Source organism: Callithrix jacchus, chromosome 2 (assembly GCF_049354715.1).
Source record: "Callithrix jacchus isolate 240 chromosome 2, calJac240_pri, whole genome shotgun sequence".
Lineage (NCBI taxonomy): Eukaryota > Metazoa > Chordata > Mammalia > Primates > Cebidae > Callithrix > Callithrix jacchus.
Window position 1 is genome coordinate 32,618,006 of NC_133503.1, and position 20,054 is coordinate 32,638,059.

The window sequence follows — 20,054 nt, forward strand, 5'->3', positions numbered from 1 at the left end:
GGAGAGGGACATCCCCCAATCTCGGCCTAGACACAATGTGCTTCACTGAGCTACACCCCTGCGCATGGCACCCCTGGGCACTCCCGGGGGCACAGAGAGCCACACTGGGGCACCCCAGACACCCCATGCGCTTAGGCAGAGCATCAGCACTCAGGAAGCAGCTGCAGTCCACACTCATGCTCACCTCGCACAGCCCTGCACCCAGCACCCTGCCCAGATCTACCCACACCCACAGGCCGCCAGGCCAGAGACCACTCCAAACATGGGGGAAGACAACGAGGCTCTAAGCTGGCATAAGCAGCCAGAGGTGGCCATTAGAGCTGCCCATACTCCCTGTAGCCTGGGCATGTCCGCCACACTTGGCACCCGCCCTGGGCACACAGGCAGCTGGCATGTGGATACCAGCCTCAGGTCACAGCTGCAGATGAGGCACATCGTCATCTCCATTTACATCAGTTCATGTGGAAACCTCACAACGTCAAAGGCACTTTACGATGCAGCTTGGAAGAGGCCAGGGCGATTCATAAGCAGGAGGGCAGGGAGCTGTGTGCAAGGCCCAGGCCAACCCGCTCTCCTGCGCCTCCCAACACAATCACTGCAGGGTGGAGCCATGACCATGGCGGCCAGCCGAGGGTCCTGCCGAGGCCAGGCAGGCCATGGCAACCTCAGCCTTCAGAGCCTCCTGTACCATGCGGGTAGGCCGCAGGAGTTTTCAGAAGGTTTCATGAGGTTTCTGTGAGGACAGCACTGAGCAATGTGTGCCTGAAGACAAGTGCGTTTACAATCCGCTCATCAGCCTGAGGCCAAGGTGTCCGCCTCTGCACCAGCCCCATTCAGCCTCGTACTTCTGTCAACAGCTGGAAAAAACAGAACGCGCATTTCTTCAAATGCTCTCTGTCCTGAAAACACAGAGACTAGTGAGATTTTTGAGACATCCCCAAAGCCAGAGTTGCTGGCCTAAAGGTGACTGAGCCGTGGAGCCCTGCACTCAGAATCGCTCCCTGGTCTGTGGTACCTGGACAGAGTGCCTCAGAGTAGCTCCCATGATAGCACAACCCTGTGATGGGGGCAGGAAGCCAACTGCATGTCAGCAGGAGCGACTGTGACTGGGCTCGCACACCCGCCTGGCGCTGAACAGGGCCCTGGGTTCAGGAAGGCAGAGGTCAACAAGCTGCTCCCCAGGAGGCAACCAGGACAGCAGAGGGCATCACAGGAGCCATTCAGCCACAAAGAGAGATGGCTTCTAGACAGCGAGAGCTGCCTTTAACTGAAGACTGAACACACAGGTGTCACTCAGGCTGCGATGAGATGGCCATGGATCCCGTGTGACCCATGAGGTTCTACGTCTTCACCTGCATTAAGGGGGTTGCACACATATACTCACCCTCCAACAGGCTGTATACTTAACAATCTGTGCACCTTGGTATATTATGTTACATTTCCATTAAAACATATACTCTAACACCGTGGGGTACAAACTACAGAGGAAGAGAGGGACGGCTCTGTTACCATAAAGATAAATTGTTTCAGCCAAGCACAGTACTCATTAGGGAGGCCAAGGCACAAGAACTGCTTGAGCTCAGAAGTTCGAGACCAGCCTGGACAACATACAGAGATCCTGTCTCTACAAAAAATTTTTAAATCAGCTGGGCGTGGGGGCACACAACTGTGGTCCCAGCTACCCAGGGAGCTGAGGCAGGAGGATCTCTTGAGACAAACAGGTTGAGGCTGCAGTGAGCCATGACTGAGCCATTGCACAATCATGGGCAACAGAGTGAGACCCTGTGTCAAAAACACAAAAACAAAGACGTGAAACACACAAAAAAAGGTCTGTAACCAGACACATCTTCCCAACAAGGACGGCCAAATGGGATATCACACAACCCTGAGTAAGAGGGGACTCCAGACGGGGCCTTCTCAGCAAAGCAGCCACCAGACAGAAGCTCAGCAGGTGGAGGGGCCAGAAATCTGAGAGTATGACACGGGGCACATGTTCCACACACGGAGAGATGGGGAAAACGTTTTACATGAGAGTGGGTGCCGACAGGTTAGGAGCTAGCGGGGAGAACAGCAGTGGCTGCAGTCTGGGGTGTCAGCCACAACGCATGCCTGGCCTGGACCTCCCTGATGTGACAGGTTCTGCAGAGGGAGACTGTGAGAAGTTCACAGCAGAGCCCCAGCACCGAGGAACATTTGATAAACGTCCACTCTTCCCTCACTTTATCATTCAAAGAAAACAACTGGAGAAACAAAAACAAAGAAAACACTGCAACCTGCACAATCCACTACAGGAGACACAGGACTTCACTAAACCCACACAGCCCACTACAGGAGAGGCAGGACATTAGGGTCCTGAGAGACTCAAGACAACATTCTCTATGTGAGTGATGGAGGCTCCCAAATGGGGCACCAGGAAGCTTCAAGGGGACAGGTTCTCTTGGGCCCCAAAATGCCCTAGAACTTCTCCTTCTGGACAAGCAGGAGGAGCCAGCAGAGATGACCCTCCCACCTCAGTCACCAGAAACCAGACACTACATCAGGAACCGTAGGATTCCAGCGAGGGAGGGCAGGCAGCTCAGAGCTCAGAGCCACGCGAAGGGACACGGTAAAGTCCACAGGACTCAGGCTGGGGCAGTGCTACAGACAGAGCCTAGCAGGCCTGCTGACCAAGGAGACAGGAACGGGAGCTCCAGGAGGCACAGATGGGCAGCTGGTCCTGGCAGGCCAGCACCAGACAGAGGGAAGGGACATGAACAGAGGCCACCAGAGAAAAGGCACCAAGGTAGAGAAGCCCAGGAAACACTGGGCACGTCAGTCACTGGAGACACGCAGATTTAAGCCTTGGTGAAATGGGCTGTTGCCCCGCCAGATGGTTACCAAAGCTGACAACCCTGCCAGATCATTACCAAAGCTGACAACGCCACAGGGGACCATTCTCCCAAGCTGTAGTACCATTGGCCTGGGGCTGGCAAGAATGCTCCATGGACACCCGCGTGTTGCCATGGTAGGGCCACTTGGGAAAAGGGTTTGGCAATGTCTTATAAAGTTAGGGCTCACGCCTGGAATTCCAGCACTTTGGAAGGCCAAGGCGGGTAGATCAGCTGTGGTCAGGAGTTCAACCACATCCTGGCCAACATGGTGAAACACTGTCTCTACTAAAAATACAAAAATTAGCCGGGTATGGTGGTGCACACCTGTAGTCCCAGCTACTCAGGACACTGAGGCAGGAGAATTGCTTGAATCCAGGAGGTAGAGGCTGCAGTGAGCCGAGATCGCACCACTGTACTCCAGCCTGGGCAACCAGAGCAAGACTCTGTGTCCCTCCCGCCTTCCCTGGCATTAAAAAAAAAAAAAAAAATCAAACCCCACAATCCTACTCCTATATGTAGAGCCCAAAGGAATGAAAACCTACATCCATACAAAGTCTGGTGCACAGATACTCACAGGAGCTCTGTCCCTAACTGGCAAGAACTGACACCACCCTGACATCGGTCAGAAGTGAACACATAAGACTATTCTGGGACAGTGTCATGATAGAGAACATTTCGTGATAAAAGTAAATGAACTGCTGATACAGCAAGGTTGATGGGTCTCAAAAGCACTGTGCTCAGTCAGAGATGACGGACGCAGCAACTGGAAGACTCCATTTACATGAAGTTCCAAGAAAGCCCAGAACAACAGTAACAGGCCCCAGACCGGTGGGCTCTAGGAATTGGGGGTGCAAAGATACTGACTGTCAATATTCATCAAACCATACAGACAAAGCTGGGGGATTTTCCTGAGCATAAATTTCAGTAAAGCTGCCTTTAAAATATGGGATCCCCAGAGCTCAGGGAGAACCATGATCACAAGGGCGGGGGGCTGGCGCAGCCCAGGTACACATTGGAGAGGAGCTCCCACAGAGCCTCAGGCAGGGCAACTTCAGGCTGGTCTCGAGAGGGTTCCTCCAGGAAGCCACGTCTGTGAGGAGGCTGTGGGTGGGTGGCAGAGCATCCGCTGCGGAAACACCCCGGGCCATGCGCTTTGGCCCTAACTGTGTGGCTGCCCAGCCACCTTCAGGGGACGCGGATGCCTCTCAATCCCTGGGTGACTGCGTGGAGTCCCTGGTCCTGGCCACAGTGTCCTCACCGCTGAAACAAGAGCTCCCCAAGCCCAGGCTGCCTCTGCAGGGCAGCGGGGGGTTGCAGCCTGAGCTGATGGGGAGATGGTGGGATGGAGAGAGGGCTTCCCAAGGCCGAGGGCGGGAGCTGGGCTGATGGCCAGGAAGACCAGATGCCAAAGGCTGCTTGTGGGCAGGCCAGGTGCTTCCCTAGCCTCACCTCCTCCCCCACAGCCCACCCCAGCCTGGGTGCAAGTCTGACTGCAAGAGTACAGACACACAGGAAGCTCAGATGGGAAGGAAAACGGCTCAATTCCAAATTGCCTGAGACGCGGGGCTGGGATTCCCCAGGAGAGGCCAAGCCCGCTCGGAGCCAGGCTTCAGGGGTCCACACCAGGGAGCACTGAGTGGTATGGCGGCTGTGGGGAAAGGGTCTCACTACATGTCCTGGAAAACCCAATACAAGAAGGCCCTCCATGCAGCCAGCCCCTGACCCCACACCCCAGGTACCCAGTGACCACAGAGTGCCTCCACTCAAGCAGCCAAAGGCTCACAAACAGCTCTTCCTGGGTGAGGCCACGTGTCCTGGGTGGCTACGTGTGCTCAGACACGAGCCCCAGGCCCCGATGCCCTCGGCACCACCAAGGTGCTACACAAAGCCCTCGGCCAGGCTACTTTTATCCTGAGGTGAGAAGTTGCTGTCTGTGATCCAGAACTCCTGCCGGCCAGGATACAGTAGAAAACGGCTGGGACAGGCGGCCACAAACCCCAGCTGCCACAGGACAGCTGTGCCGGGGAGGACCCAAGGGCACCAGGCACAGATCCTGCACATGGTAAGGAGGCTGGAGCTGGGGGAAGGCAGCCCAGCTGTGGTCACAGTCACATGGAAGAGAATGGGATGGAAGCTCAGGCCTCCACCTTCCCAGCCAGCTCTCCTGGTGGTTGGTGACACAATGTGAAGAAGTAGGGGCAACACATCACAGGGTCCCCCACAGGGCTCCCCAGGCCACAGCCCTGCCCCTGGGTAAGGCAGCACACCACAGGGTCCCCACAGGGCTCCCCAGGTCACTGCCCCAGTACCTGCCCCCAGGTGAGGCTGTACACAGACGCCCTCTCTGTGCGTGGAGGCCTGAGGATGACTAAGCCAGGCCCTGGCCACAGAGCATACAGCAGGTGGCAGCGCAGGGTCAGTAGCTCCACCGCAGCCCCTGGGGGATGCTCTGAGGGTATCGGCAGGTCCTCCCGTGGTGGAGGGGACAGAGCCTGCCCTGGGCTTATTCCTCACACATAGCAAGGTCGGCTCCTGTGCTGGGCAGCAACACATAAAGCGTGTGCCATCTGGGTTGGCACTGGCATGTCACGGGGAGCCCAGTTCAGTGTGGCTCTGTCCTGTGCAGATGCCCCATCCTGGGAATGGAGCTAGCACCTTGCAATTCCCACTAAGGACCTTCGGCCACACAGCAGCTCCCAGAGCCCAGACTCCAGGATGATTTTCCATATACCACTCGGTCACTTTTCTTAAATACACTGCATAATTTCTAACTGTTTCAAGATTTTTATTTTTGCTTTATCCCTGCTTTGTACAGTACAGTCATCTCAAGTTCTTCAAATGAGGGATACAGTTAATCAATACACTCCCAAGTACTGGGCCTGGTGAACAACCCGAGGCCCTGAAGACCAGGCTCTCTCCAGCCCTCCTGGAGCTAGACCACGAGGAAGCCAAGTGACAGCACCCACAGTGCCACCTGAGCCTCTCAGAGGCCACAGGGAAGAAGGGTAGACGGAAACACCAATATGGCCATTTCTTCCTAAATCATTAGAAACTATTTCAAAGTCATTGCAATTTAAATGGGGATTCTCCACATACCTCCACAAAACCAGCTGCACAGTCATCGGTTTTAATTAAATAAATCGGAAACACAAATCAGGCCGACGTGTTGAATCAAGGTGGCATGTGCTGCGTATTTACAGCTCTGTCCACAGAGCACTCCTGACATGCTACCAGCTCCCGCAACCGCTTTATTAAATGGAATAAATAACCATGCAGGACGGCAAAATCTCACTGACGGGGGATTGGGTTCTTCCAACTCAACACTCTGTTTTCACGAAAGGTCATTGCTGGAATAAAAACATGGTCCAGATGAGAACGAACTGATGTCCAGTTTAGATAACGGGTGGGTGGAAGGGAACCACTCTCCGAGCGATGCCGGGTCCTCCTGCCTGCAACTACCCCAAGCCCACCTGGCCGTCAGGTAACAGACACTCAGCTGCCCTGAGGTGCCTGCCCCAGGGGCACCCCAGCACCAAGCAACCTTTCAGGGTCCAGAGTTAGAGGACATAGGAGCATGTGGGGGTTGGGGGGACAGAGGGGTGCACAGACACCAAGGGAGAGAAAAGACGGCGACAAACTGTCAAACAGATGTGTGGAGGACAGAAAGAAAGAAAGTGAAAAGGAGACGGGAAACAAACAAAAAAAAAACACCAAGTAGAGGCATCAGGGAGAGCGGGAGGCAGGGGGCTGGGGCCCCCTTTTAGTAGAGACGGGGTTTCACCATGTTGGCCAGGATGGTGTCAATCTCTTGACCTCATGATCCACCCGCCTTGGCCTCCCAAAGTGTTGGGATTACATACTCCCAGCTGGGAGGGCTCCTGACCCCTCACAGTCCAGGCGCTCCTTCCATCCAAGTTCCCAACCCTGCCTCCTGGATGGAGGCACAGGAAGCCTGTACCTCGACCACCCACATCTCCCTAACACAACTCAACACCAGGACCAAGTCAAATTGCCAGTGCCTGCAGCCCCATACAGAGCTTGCATCTCAGCCTCTTGTGCGGGAGGGCTAAGTGACTTATCAATAATAATAATAATAATAATAATGATGTCAGGTAACTTATTATTATTGTATATATATGTTTTTTGAGACGGAGTTTCACTCTGTCGCCAGGCTGGAGTGCAGTGGCACAATCTCGGCTCACTGCAACCTCTGCAGTGAAGAGTCACGTCCCCTCCACTATGAGAGGACCTGCCACTACCCTCAGAGTGTCCCCCAGGGCCTGGGCGCCCACCCCACAGCCTGTCCACCCTATACTGCATTCATTCCCACGGTTCAAGTAATTCTGTCTCAGCCTCCCGAGTAGTTGGGACTACAGGCGCGCACCACCATGCCAAGCTAATTTTTTTGTTTTTAGTAGAGATGGGGTTTCACCATGTTGGCCAGGATGGTGTCAATCTCTTGACCTCATGATCCACCCGCCTTGGCTTCCCAAAGTGTTGGGATTACAGGCATGAGCCACCACACAAGATAACTTCTTATTTTGTGTCATTAGACAACGCTCAGCTAGTGCACACCTGACAGGCAGCATGAGCAGCTTCCAGAGGTCTCTGCCCCCAGGCGGGGAAGGTTGGTGGAGGCTCCCCTAAGGCTATCTGGAAAGCATTACTGATGGATAACAGGAAGCTGAGAGGCCCATCCCACCCAAGCCTCCAAGGCATCCCCTGAGTCCAGCACATGGAGGGTGTCATCAAAGCTGGGCACATCCCAAGTTGTGGGCCTATAGGGGGTGGAAAGCTAGACGGCAGGGCCCACAGCTGCTGGTACAGGATCCCACCACTATTCAGTGGGTACAGAGCCCCCCTCGGCCTTCCTGCCACTCAGGGTCCTGCTAGGAGCAGAAGCAGGGCCCAGCCTGGTGAGGGGTGTGGAGACCTCAGGCACTGAGCAGGGAGGGTGGGTTCTGTCTCTGGAACCAGCCCCATAGCTGAGGCTGGAACCTCACACGGGGAGGCAAGGAGGGGAGAAGGCAGCTGGGACAGGGCTGGGCTGCAGCAGGTCCCAGCAATCTGCTCGTGGCTCCCCCAGCCTATGCCTGTACCTCAGCTTCCTCATCTGGAAGTTGGAGAGGAACTCCTACCCTGAAGCCTCATGCAGGCAGTTTTATGAGAGTGCAGGGTGCAGTACAGCCGCTGGGGCCACAGCCTTGGAATGACAGGTGTTTATACCTGAGCTAACAGGATCAGTGTCATGCCTAGCTCCAGGGACCAGGTGCTATACGAGGTTCAAAGACCCCCAGCCCAGGGACTGAGCTGCCTCACAAGAGGCACTCTTGACTTAAAGCCAGAAACAGGGTGGAGAGGGGAGGAGGACTGGGCTGTGGACCTCTAGGCTGGAATGGGCATTGGTCCCACAGACAGGGTCATGGGAACTGCAATCTTCTACACCCATATGAGCCTCTCCTGCCCAGCTCAGGGTCCCACTCTCCACCCAGGCATGAGTGACTGAGAGGCCCAGAGGCTCCCTGTGGCCACGCAAGAGCTGAAAGCAGTGACCTATCAGTCCCAAGGCCAGGGTCCTGCAAGGAAGCAGTGGTTTCAGCCCCACAGCCCCACCTGGGAGCAGGAGCACAGGGCACTGTGCCCGCATGGCAGCCTCACCCCACACAGGAAACTCGACAGCCAGATTCCCATCTATCCCGGGCTCAGCCATCAGCACAGCCTGAGTAGAGCTCCAATATGCCCCGGGTGCTCACAATGGCCACAGGGAGGCTCACAGGTCAGACTTAGATCCATGGCAGCCTCACCGGGCACTCCCAGGATGACCACCAACCATGGGGAAAAGAAGAGATGGGCCCTCACAGAAAGCAACAGCCAGACACAAGGCACATGCAGGGTCTCCAGAGCAGCCCCCCAGCCGCTACAGGGGCGTCCCTGGCTCGGGCTGACATCCCTGCCCCAGGGGCTCCCTGTGCACAGAGGGCACAGCCACCCTTGCTGAGCTTCATGTGCAGCTGTGCCCTAACCATCCCTGAAACACAGCACTCCTGCTGGGCCCCTGCCCTCACCTTTGCAAACGTTCTTGGTTACCAGAATTAGGACCATGTTCTCTTGAACATGAGCCACCTATGTGGAGAGGGCCGAGAGGTGGGGAGCTCCCAGCAGATACTCCCCCAAGGTGGGCACCCAGCCCAGGAGCCCCCTGCACCCCCAGACCCCTGCCCAAATGCTTAGGGGAAAGGCAGGAGCAGAGGCTCCCCCAAGGCGGCCACCAAGCCCAGAAGACCCCTGCACCCCCAGCCTCCCACCCAACTGTCGCTTCAGGGAAAGGCGGGGCAGAGGCTCCACAGGTGACCTGGTCCTGCTGATGCAGAAGAGCAAGGACTCCTCTCCCAGGCTCCTGGGAGGAGAGGACTGACACAGAGGTACCCTCTCTGATGAGGCAAGGCACGGGGTCATGCTATCATGCAGAGTGTGGTGGTGGCTGCCCCACAGACCTCAGAGGGCGGTGGCACCTGCACAGGATCAGGGAGCAGCCCAGAAGACCTTGCTGGGATCTGCACCAGCAGTGGAGACCGTGGCTGTCTCCATCAACACAGACACGGGCTAGTGAGGAGGGATCCTGGGAGAAGCCTACAGGTGCTGGCCTGCTTCCAGAGGGCACCCAGGGGGACGGGCAGAAGAGGCTATAAGGGCTCAGGGGAGGACCAGCCATGTGAACGCCCACGGTGAGGACGGCGACAGCCTTGGAGCAAGGACTGGTTAGTGCTGGTGTCATCCAACCCTGCTCCAGCCCTGATGGACCCAACTCTCTATGTGCCCAATTTCCTGAAAACTCCAGGAGACAGACAGGAAAGGAAATAACCTGCTCACACACCCTACCATGGGAAAGGAGGGGAAGGGTCCCCAGTGTACATCCCACTAGCAGGGTGAGGGCCGAGGCTCCAAGCTGCCTGGCAAGGTGGCAAGCAAGGTGCCCAAACAGTGCCAGCATCTGGTCAATGAGTCCTGAGGTCCCTGACAGCCTTGATCGCCTCCACACACGAAACCAAAACTCATGACACTGGATGTGCTCACGGCCAGGCCTGTGACGAGACATTCAGAGTGCAGAGGACAAACACAGGCTGGAGAAATCACTCAATGTGAAAAACACCAGGGATGGCAGAAGGGGTCAGAGAGCCTCTCCGCAAAACTTTCTTCATTGTTTCACCCAGAGCCAAGCGTGTTGTAATGAGATGGCTATTAATGCACTTAGGTTTACGACAGCTCCCACGTACAGACAGAGCTAAACTTTCCCATGAGGACTGAAGGTCTAGGCCCTCAGCAGAAGGCCCTGCACACCGGGGGCCACTGGACACAGAAAGGACTGACAGCAGGGGCTGGGCATCAGAAGACCACAGCAGGGGGTAGTACCAGTGTCTTGAGGGTGGCTTCATACATGGAGACTTGGGCTCAGAGGGGCTGGAGCGGGCTTGAATGCCACCAGCACTGATCAGACTTCATGGTTCATTCTTGTCAAGTGTGGTGGTAAGGGCTCACAGGTGAGGACACAGCACAGCCCTGGGGCAATTTGGCGTGGCCTCCATGCGAGCAAGGGGTAGCCAGTGCATTCGGGCCCCTGAGCCTGGGGCCTCCTGCACTGGGACCTTTCATTCTCGCCACACGCCATCCCCAGTGCCTGAGCCTCTGTGCCCACGACCCCTCTAAACCACTGAACCATGTGCCAAGCAACTTTCTAGATGCAGTTTGGTGACCTCCTCCCATCTTCCTTGAACAGCCATGCAGCACAGCTCTCTGAGACCCTCCATTACAATCCTTTCTCCATAAATTCAGCACTTCCTAACCTCCTATGTTATTTATGTTTGCTCGTTAAATGTCTCCCCTACTCAGAAGCTCAGCTCCAGGGGCCAGAGGCTCTGTCAGACATCCCCTGGCATAGGGCCTGGCCTGCTGTGTGTGCTCAGCAGCCTGGCTGGAAGGTGGCTGTCGTCACGCCTGTGAGCCTGGCTCACTACTGGCGGACCCAGGTCATCTTACAGCTGGTCACTGGCTGAAAGAGAAATGGACATAGCAGCCTAGGACAGGGGGACAGGGGGACAGGGCAACAGGCCCCACCAAGGCCCTCATCTGCATCTCCATCTCACCGCAGTCTCTACCATCAAGGCCCAACCTGGACAGAGTGACCCCTGAGACCAAAGAGTTCAAAGAGCTTGGCTGTGGCAGCAGAAACCGCAGGCCCAGGCCCTCCAAGAGGTGGCCTGGTGGAGTCACACACCAGCTCACTGACCTGAGCATGTCCCTTGACCCCCTCCTGGGCCTCAGTTTCCTCGTGAACAAAAGTCAGATCATAACAGCATCCACACATAAGTCACACTGACAGTGACACTGAGCAATCAGATATAGGGCCGGGCAGAGCTGAACAGCAAGTCACCCTGTGGCAGCATGTGCCAACAAGGCCAGAAGACCCTGGCACATATCCCACCACATCCAGGCAGGGCTGCGCCGCGCCCATGTTCTCTATGCAAATCCCGAGAGAACATGGGCCCTTCAACCCTGAACTGGGAACGGTGTGCTGCAAGCCCCTGGCCCAGGGTGTGTGGACATAGCCTCCACCCAGGCCCGACAATGCCCAGCTGCTTCCTCCCCCTGCGCAGGTGAGAGCTGCTCAGGGCTAGACAAAGGCACAGAGCATTATGGTGGCCCATGGGCCAGGGAAAAGGCAGAAGTCAAGGCTGACACCGCCTCTACTGGGAGGACCCTGGAGCCAGAAGAGGGATGCAGGCTGGAAGCTGTAGGAAGGAGGAACACCTCTTCCGGCTCTACAGTGAGCTGGGTACCCCTGGGCCTCAGGCCCTGCCCATCAGGCCCCAACAGAGCCATCCCAGTGGTGGGAACCAGAGCACTGGCACCAACTCTTGAGTACCTAGAGACCAGGTATTGGTACACACACATCCTTGGCAGATGACCCTCACAGGGCCAGGACCTTGAGTGGCCCTTTGACAGGCATCCTATGGGAGTCCCTAACCATCAAAAAAGCACAGTCCCTCTGTCACCCACCTGCAGGCTGGGGCTACCTGGGACACCCTGACAGCTGAGGATGCTGCAGGGGCCACTGTGATAACTTGGATCCACATGCAGAGGAAGCAGCCCATGGATGCCCTCCTCAACGGACGCCTGCCAGCGAGGAACTGGGGAGGCAGGGCCCAGACCTCCACCCTCCGGGCTCTGCCAAGGCCCACTAGGGAGAAGGCCCCACCTGGCAACATGAGCCCCACACCCGCGGTCCCTCACCTCCATCTCAGCGCTGTGGCTGTGCACCTTCTGCACCGTGTCCTCGGCCTCCCGCATGCGCCATGTCAGCCGGGGTGAGCCCGCTGTCATAGGATCCCAGGATGGCCCGCATGCTGTCCCGCTCCTGTGGACACAGAGGGCAGCTGGTCAGAACCCCGGGCGGGGGAGGAAGTAATGCTGGAGATGGCTCAGGGAATGCCTGACGAGAGCAGGGTCATGTCAGGGGCTCCCTCATAAGGACTCAGGCCAGCACCCCTGAGAGCCTCCCAAGGTGAAAAGGGCCCCACAGCTTGGCACCCCACCAGACCCAGTAAATGCCAGCAGCCCTGGCTTTGCCTCGACGCCCGCTTTGACCATGCCAGGACTTTGCTGCAGCAGGCATGGGCTCTACATCATACCAGCAGTGTGGCTACGGGGTGGGCTGGGAGCAGAGGCCTCTGCCTCTGTGAACAAAGCACACACAGGGCGAGGCTGCACAGTGGGCAGAGCCCAGGTTCCCCACCCCAGCCTGTACCATTGGGTCTGCATGACTCTCTCTTCCTGGGACTTCTGTCTGGCCTCTGAGCAGACTGCTCAGGACACAGACAGGAGCCGAGGACCTGAAGGAGGAGACATGATGTGCCCCAGGAAGCTGCTGCGTCCCAGTGGGACCGGGAACCCGCCACTCTGTCCACCCGCTCAGGACTCTTGGGAAGATCGGGTCCTCGCTTTTCAGCTCTGGGTTTGGGAGCTCCTCATCTTCCCACAGAGCTCCCAGGATATCCGAGGCCACACACAGGCCCCCATGCAGCAGCCAAGCTCAGCTCCGTGGGAGAACACTGACCACAGTGTCAGGGCTGATTCCTAGAGCCAAGCAGAAACTCCTGTTCACTTGCGTCGTGCCTGACACGCTGAGGAGGCTGACGGTAAGAGCCACGCAGTCAGTCTCTCAGGGCCCCGAGAGCCACGCACTGCCTGCTGAGTCGGGGGCCCCGGGAGACACGCGCTGCCTCCGGAGTCGGGGGGCCCCAGGAGACATGCACTGCCTCCTGAGTCGGGGGCCCTGGGAGACCCCGCTGCCTGCTGAGTTGGGGGCCCCGGGAGATGAGCACTGCTTACTGAGTCAGGGCCCCGGGAGACACGCACTGCAGCTGACTACACTGCGGGAAAGTCTGCTTCATTTCCACCTCAATAAATGTGGCAATGAATTGCTGAACAAACAGTAGAAGGTGCTGACAGAGGCCTCCCAGACTTGCTCAAGAAGCACCCAGCAGAGTGACACTGTCTACCAGCTGCTCCTTGGTTACAGACATGTCCTGGTTCTAAGGAATAGAACATGCTTGTCATGCAATTAACAGCCACTTAAAAAGAAGGTGAGCAGTCAGCACCACACAGAGGAAGTTAGCTGAGGACTCCGGGCCTCAGCACCGTGGATACTCCGGGCCTCAGCACCGTGGATACTCCGGGCCTCAGCACCGTGGATACGCCGGCCAGTGGGGGTGGGGAGAACCACAGAGAAGGGAGGCTCCACCCTGGCCTGTGATAACCAGGCAGAAGGGCTGCCCATCCAGGAAGGTGGCAGGAATATCTGAGGCCAATCCCAGACCATCAGTCACTGAGCACAAGTCTCTCTCCCCTCTCCCCTCCCTCATCCCCCCTCCTCCTTATAATTTTATAGGACCACTACCATATACAAGTCCACCACTGACCAAAATGTCATTATGCAGTGCATTAACTACTTGTCTTTCATTAATCATACTGAACAGATACCAGCAATATTTCATAAAACATTTCAATCTTCTTTAAGACCAGTCTGGTTATACTTTAAAAGTTTACTCCTCCAGGTAATATTCTAGGAACTAGTATTTTCTGTTTTGCTCTAAGGCTTGGACCTAAATGAAAGAAAAATGTTGGGAATGAGGGATTATTCTAAAATTGTAATTTGTGAGTTTCTCCAACTGTTTCTGCAATATAATCACCTTCACCTCTGACCAAAAGGAAAGATCCTTAAAGCCCTATGTCTCATATACACAACAGACTAACCTCAATCTTTACCAACTAACCTACATATGTGAATGCATTAAACATTCCCAATGATTCCTGCATAGGAAAAAAAAAGTTTTAATCTACTATACAACTGAGAAATGTTGCTATACATGTAGTTATTTAAAAATTGTCACAATAATACATCATGAACAAGATTCAATCACTCTGGGTCTCAGTTTCCTCCCTCGTCCATATAAGATGAATTAGCCTAGATGGTCTATATGGTTGATTCCATCACTAAAGTTCTACTCCATCCTAAAGCATTTCTTAAGCCTATTACATTAAAGCCAACCAAAAGAATTAGATACTGGGCATTACTGTTCATTTACAGATGAGTGGCAAAAAAATAAGTTACCTGATTACCACTGACTCAAGCATTTCAAAACATTCCCTATCTAGAATTAACTACAAAGTCAATCTCCTGACTAATCTAACATTGCTATTAATTACAACAAAACCAAACTAAGAAATCCTTATACACGAGAATAACTAACGCTTTTCAGGCAAAGCTCAATGGTGACAATAATGCATACAATGGGGGGTTTATTAAATATTGGTTCCAAAAACAAATGTACACTGTCACACAATAGCATCATTGACACTCCATAACTTCTGTGAACCACATTTTGCATGCTTTTGCCCAGGTAAACACATTCTACTGCTTGTCTCCCAGAAACAATCTAGGACGGAGGTTTGCAACCTTCTTCCAGCCCCAGTATCAGGAGGGTGAAAATTCCCATCTGTAGAAGTAATTAAATGCCTAAGGAAGAAGTGGTAACACAGGGTGCAAGAGGGACTGGTCAACTGGTCACGCGTAGTTTAGAAAATACCCAGATTCAGATATACACCTATCTGTGCCACTGCCTTGTTCATCCATTCTAAACCACAATCCACATCAGACCAATAAATAAATAAGCAATAACACTGCACTGTGAAGAAATTAAGCGGTTAGGTGGGCACAGTGGCTCACACCTGTAATTCCAGCAGTTTGGGAGGCTGAGGCAGGTGGATCACTTGAGGTCAGGAATTTGAGACCAGCCTGGCCAACATGGCAAAAAATTAAAAAATTAGCCAGGTGTGGAGGCACACACCAATAATCCCAGCTACTCAGGAGGCTGGCTCAGGAGAATTGCTTGAACCTAGGGGACAGAGGTTGCAGTGAGCCGAGAACATGCAACTACACTCCAGCCTGGACAACAGTGCAAGACTCCCATCTCAAAAACAGAAAAAAAGGAAAAAAAAAATAAACAGTTAATCTCAGGTTGTTCTTTACCATTATTTCAAACACCACCTCCCAGCCATTTATTGGCAACTAGAGACCTCTCCCTTCTTCACCTGGTCTACCACTTCTGCCCCAGAAGCCAAAAGAAAACCTATTTAAAATAAAAACAAGCTGGGCCCAGTTGTTCATGCCTATAATCCCAGCACTTTGGGAGGCAGAGATGGCTGGATCACTTGAGATCAGGAGTTCGAGGCCAGCCTGGCCAACACAGTGAAACCCCATCTCTACTAAAAATACAAAAATTAGCTGGGTGTGATGGTGCACACCTGTAATCCCAACTACTTGGGCAGCTAAGGCGGGAGAACCACTTGAACCCGGGAGGCGGAGGTTGCAGTAAGCTGAGATCATACCACTGCACTCCAGCCTGGGCTACAGTGAGACTATGTCTCAAAAAAAAAACAAAACACTCACAAAAACAAAAATCATCCCCCTTCATAGTTCTCATCCAATTCAAATCTGCTTGTGTATGAGAGTGGAGGTTGACAGCTTTTTCAGGCAAGGATAATGAAATAAGAGAAATGGGTCAAAGTACAAAGAGTAAATAGTGCCTCCCTGTCACATATAACCTTGCCTCTCTCCTCAGCACTCTGATAAAAGACTTGACCAAACCCAGCCTCTTGGTTTTCCTAACTTATCCCTTCCAAATTAAGCAAGGGATATCCCACATGTAACTCAGACCTGACTTACGATGAAACAGAGAACATATCTGCCACCATAAAACAGGGCCACAGCAGACTGGTACAAATGTTATCCCACATACTCCTCAAGGGTCCATCATTCTTTCTACAGTACACAAGCTTCAACTTAGTCCTATTGCCAATTTTTTGAAAACATGGAATTCTGCCCAATGGAGAACACAGGGAGGGGTGGGGAACCTGTGTATCTGAAGAGTGGGAATGTTCACCTTTTCTGTTACCTCATGAAGTCAACCCCAAACTAACTGTATTACTGCTTCCTGCCTAGGAGACCACGAAACAAATACACCCATGCATGACAACTGACTGTGGAAGCTATGAGGATGAAAATAAGTTTTTTGTTTTTTTTTTTTTGAGATGGAGTCTTACTCTGTCCCCCAAGGCTGGAGTGCAGTGGCACAATTTCAGCTCACTGGAACCTCAGCCTCCCCGGTTCAAGTGATTCTCCTGCCTCAGCCTCCCAAGTAGCTGGGACTACAGGCGCATGCCACCACCTGTGGCTAATTGGTTTGTATTTTTAGTAGAGACTGGGTTTCACCATGTTAGCCAGCATGGTCTCGGTATCTTGACCTTGTGATCCACCCACCTTGGCCTCCAAAATGTGCTTGGATTACAGGCATGAGCCACTGTGCCCAGCCGAAAAGAGGCATTTTATAAGCTGCAACGAACAATATAAAAAGTCAGTTATACTTTATTAGAATATTTTAGAGCTCCGTCTCTGGATCATGATTTATACAGAGAATACAAGAGAAATGCTCTAGGGTTTTCATCTCACCAATCTTATTCGAGGGGCAAATGTTGTTAGCTACATCCTAAACTGAATAATAATTACTGTTTCCAGGACAAAGTGGGACAACAGTACGTGACATGAATAGGAAGCTTTCAAGAAACTAAAATAAACATAATGTTTTGGCCTGGCACAGTAGCTGAAGCCTGTAATCTCAGCACTTTGGGAGGCTGTGGCGAGTGGACCACCTGAGGTCCAGAGTTCAAGACCAGCCCGTCCAACATGGTGAAACCCCGTCTCTACTAATACAAAACTCAGCCGGGCACAGTGGCAGGTGCCTGTAATCCCAGCTACTAGGGAGGCTGAGGCAGGAAAACTGCTTGAACCCAGGAGGTGGAGGTTGCAGTGAGCCAAGATTGTACCACTTCACTCCAGCCTGCGTGACAGAATAAGACCTTGTCTCAAAAAAAAAAAAAAAGGTTTCATTTTACCAAAGTGTTGACTTCACAATTTAACTTGCTTCTAATTCACCTACATCTTTCATAATTAACACTACCTCTGAAAAGAGAAGGGGATCTGTGAAGCAATACCAAAACACTAGGCTTAGACTCCATAAGCCTTGGCAATCTCACTTTTAGCCCCTGTAGTCAAGTCACTTCACCTTTCTGAGTCTTTGGTTTGTAAGTGAGGACAATGACTATCCCATAAAAATATGATGCAAATAATGTTCTGTAACGTGCTTCTCCCACCTTTTCGTCCTCGAAATTCCAATCAATTCTATGGAAATGAGCCTGACAGCCTTTAAAATGAAATGCACAAACATATTCCCCATTTCATTTAAGAATGTCATCTTGGTCAAGTACCTTTCAGGTCATCTAATTAGAAGCAAGCAGTTTAATGACTAATGACAGCATTTTATTTATAGTGCTTGCAGAGCAGTGCAAAACAGCATACCTAGGTAAAGAACTCTGAAAAAAAAAAAAATCTGGCTATCAAACAACATTCTCCACATGTTTGGTAAACACAAAGCCAAGAATCATACCCAAGCTAAACCAAAGCGGCAGTCACATAATAAAAGATTGTTCACTATACTCAATGCCAAAACAAGTTGATACTATTACTCCTTTCAATCTGTAGATTGAAACATGCCAGGCCAGTTATACAGATGTAATGCTGACTATAGAACTGAGCCTGAGACAAAACTGCACACCAAATGATTAAACTATCAACAAATTATGAGCCTCAAGATGACAAAATCTACTATACACTAACAGCCTTGGCTTTTATATAAACCTTAATCACATCTTAAGATTCTTTTTAGCTAGTCAATAACATAAAAACCATGTTCCCCTTTGTCTATAAATGCATACTTAGATTCTCCCAGTTTGAACATGTAACAAAATAATGGCCTCAGGATTTTTTTAGTAACAATGACTTCTTATAGTATACATCTACCTTTACTATTAAAGTATCTCATTTAAATCGGGCATCTTTAGGTGGCTAGAAGGCTTTTACATTATCATTCCTTCTTGTAACTGAAGAAATTGCCAACTATTCTCAAACAACTATCTTTTCCCCCTGAAATACTATTATATATTAATGAAAAAAATTAGCCCTCAATATTTTCAAAATTACTCTTTAGAAGGCAATCACACCAAAAAGCATATATGTACCTTTCACCCAGAGATGCCACTGGCACACAAATATTAACAGTGAAAGACAGCTTTTGACTAGAAAGACTTCAACAAAAAATATCAGTTTATGGATTTCACATACCCAAAAACCTGTCTTCAAATTAATTTAGTTTGGATAAACTCCTGAAAGTTGAAATAATTACAAGTTATAAACAGTATGAAGGTTGTATAATGATATCCACCAAAAATGATCCATTCCACGGAAACTTTTATCTAACACCTACTCTCAAATATTATTTCCATCTTTTTTGGCACTCAGAACTAAAATGTGCGTTAAGCTGAGCAGGCAATGGAGATTTACTTCACTGTATCTTAGTTTTACAAAGATGTGGAAAGTCGTAACGATGCATTAGCTTCGCCCACCCCACTTTAGCATCCAGTATTATCTAATCATCTTCCACAGTTTCCAACACAAACCCCTCTACTTCCATGCTCTATCTCCCACACATTTTCATAACATGCTTTTCCTTCCAACTAGATTCATAGCTCCTCAACAATAAGCATACTTATTCTTCATTTATTTTCATTCCGCTCAAAAGAGTATGCAATCTTGAAGATTCAATAGGTGTTCAATATTAAACACACTACTAATTTAAAATGGAATTGATTGTATAATCTCAGGCCAATTTTAAACCTTTAAAATAAATACCAACCTCATTTGATGTGAGGTTGGTAAAGAAACAGGAGATTCAATACCTTGCTACCATTAAAATCCATCTCCAAGATGATGTGCTACCTCAACTAGTAGTAGTTTTGTTCATGCTTGGGAGAAATAAATCTAAATCCGACGTACTTAAATTCCAATCGTTCACAACATGGTTTCTAAAACATGGAAACATATACACCAAACTCATGAACCTAAATTTCACATCACACCACAAACAAATCAGGATAATAGGTCTCCATTAATTATTTTCACTAATACAAAATGCTAGTATGATACTCCACTATTCTGTACTAACAGGACATACTGCAAAGTTATTTTTGAAAAGAGAAGTTTAAAAGTGTTCGCAGCAGAGATCAGCATTTTTATGTACTTTAGAAACAGTTACAAGAATTTTAAAATGCAACATACAGCTAATAGCTAAATTGGCTACCTGTTTCCCCAACCCCAGGGGAAAACAAAACGGAATTAGCTAAAATACAAAATGTAGTGTTATTAAGTGGACTACAACATTCTATTTTCAATATATGTGAGACATTATTTAAACACTAAGCACAATGTCTGGAATACAATCTTGGTCGACAGTTATTACTACTACTACTAATTGGAGCCACAAAATTCTAACAAATAACTTTTGCAACAAAGAGAAGATACAAAATTTACCGCTCTTCCATTTTATGTTGATTTTTAAAATAAATGGCAAAATGCCAAGTGTGTTAAGCTTAAAGAAGGCTTTGAGTTAGCATATAAATCATAGATTCAACTGACATTTGATTTCCAGTCCAAAAGCTCCTTATGTATTATGACTT

At 51.2% G+C, this 20,054-nt stretch overlaps 1 protein-coding gene across 1 annotated transcript in view; it reads right to left on the bottom strand.

The window, feature by feature from the left end:
• Positions 1-20,054, bottom strand: part of LOC144581639 (uncharacterized) — a 46,648-nt gene that overhangs the window by 25,386 nt on the left and 1,208 nt on the right. The gene's annotated exons all lie outside the window — the stretch shown is intronic.